Raw genomic sequence first — 2,041 nt, forward strand, 5'->3', positions numbered from 1 at the left:
CCAATGGAAAAAGGACAATACATAGCAGTGATTAAATAATGGAAAACTAACTAGAATTTCTTCAAGAAACACAATGGGAAACATGGAGCCAGAGAGAACAGCATTGATGAAGAGAGCTTCAGTTCCTATACTCAGACTTAAATAATATCACCCCAGGCTGAAAAGCTGCTCTGTACACATTGAAGGCCACCAAAAGGAAACATTTTAAAGTTCTAAGAAAATTACTCTAAGTAACTTTATAACTTGTGTCTGCCATAATTGAGTTTCACATGAAGATATAAAAATAATAAATATTGCCATGCATATCCCTTTGACATTTGAAAAACTCACAAATAAAACACTTGAAATATCGTCTAGTGAAATTTTCCTACATACTGAATGTTAATGATGGAATAGGCAAGCAAGCCAGCAAGTTTTTAAAGCATCCACAAACTGAAAGAGCTTCAAAGGGAGCCCAGCTGAATGCCGTTAAATGACAGAGCAAAAGGGAATGCTCAGGGAGGGAGAATATAAAAAGCTGGAAACTGGAATGCAAACAAACAGCTTTTTTGCTACAATTTGCATTGAAAAGGTTCATGAACTAACAGGATCTTTCCCATGGGCATGCTGGAAAGGCAGGAAAGGATGCAGCAACAGCAATTGCGGACCCTCCTCAGGCAATTTCCTATCCTTTTCAGTTTCCTAAATATCCCTGTTTAAGTTTCCTGTGATTAAAAAGGCCAGATCAGCTTTTATAAAAGTCCCTTGGGTTCCTCAATAAAGTTGAAGTCACACACTAGAGAGAGGTGGTCAGAGGGGTAGTTGAAGGAGGGAAGCCCCATCTGCTCCTGCGTAAGCAGGTCAAGCACCAAGCCACTGCTCACTGGCCTGTCTGGAGTACCAGATGTAATCCAGGGTGTTTGTCTCCCCCTCTCACCCCCCACCCCCCCACCCCACGCTCAGGTACAGATCTCCAACTACCCCATTGTTACTCAGCAGCTTGTAGGCTCTATTCAGGTTGAGGCCAGAGGAAGCGAAGTGCTTGTAGACCTCTTCAGTGGGCTCTGCATTGAAGTCCCTGCAAATTATCAGGGGGATCTTGGCTTCGTGGGTGATGTTCTGCAGGTTCTGGAGAAGGTCACAGCCCAGGGCCAACTGAAACTGCTCCCAGCCAGTGCGAGCTTTCAAGTGGGTGACAGCGATTCAGAACTGTAGTCTTGATTCTTTGCACAACACGGTCTGAGAAATGGCCACCTGGTTGGTTTTCAGCGTTATGGCCATTAGCCTGATATTGGCACTGTTGACCAGCTTGAATCGGTTCTGGAGAAAACAATTAGGCACAACCATCTGATCCATTGTTGTGTTCAACTTCGAGACAAGGTCACCAGGGCTTTGGGAAGAAGGTGCCTTGATAGTCCAGTCTACTGAGGAGCAGATGCAAGGTGTCAAAATAGTGGTCCACCTCTTGCAGGTACAGTATGCCCTGCTGGTAGGCGAGGATTTTCTCCAGAATGAGACACTTCCTCTTTTCCCACTTGAGAGCTTCAACAGGGCATTGTACAAAGTTGTCCTTGCCCTCTCCAAAAGCTTGGGCAAGGGTGTTCCATTGCATGATCCTAAGGGGTGGGTGGCTACTGGGGCAATCTGTCCTCAGATCCCCAACGTCCCTCTGGAACCTGGGAGGTTGAGTATGCAGGACAGCCCTCCACTCCTCCAGAAGCTCTTTAGGATCAATGGGGTCCAGATGTTCTGGGTCAGGTGACACCAAATACTCTGGGTGTTGGGAGGCAGCGCTGCTGTTCAGAGTTTTGGCGAGAGCACTATAGAGTCTTCTTGTGCCCTTTCCCATGGAACACGCTCTCCAGGAACACAACCTCATGGTGCCTGAATCCACTGAGACCACTGCCAGGAGCCTGTGGACAAAGGCCTGGTCGATCAGGGGCAGGGGCGAGTGGTGGTGCATCCTGGGCACCGGCAGGCGGCACAGGTGGGGGCGTCTTTCTGCAGCAGAGCGAAGCAGAGCCGCTCTGATACATGCGGGGCGCTGCCGCCACAAGCGCCA

The 2,041-nt window shown here is 48.1% G+C and overlaps 1 pseudogene; it reads right to left on the reverse strand.

Moving 5' to 3' along the window:
• Nucleotides 1–731: 731 nt before the first annotated feature.
• Nucleotides 732–1,828, reverse strand: LOC143389018 (nocturnin pseudogene; annotated as a pseudogene).
• Nucleotides 1,829–2,041: the final 213 nt, after the last annotated feature.

The sequence above is a fragment of the Callospermophilus lateralis genome, unplaced genomic scaffold (assembly GCF_048772815.1).
Source record: "Callospermophilus lateralis isolate mCalLat2 unplaced genomic scaffold, mCalLat2.hap1 Scaffold_43, whole genome shotgun sequence".
Taxonomy (NCBI): Eukaryota; Metazoa; Chordata; class Mammalia; order Rodentia; family Sciuridae; genus Callospermophilus; species Callospermophilus lateralis.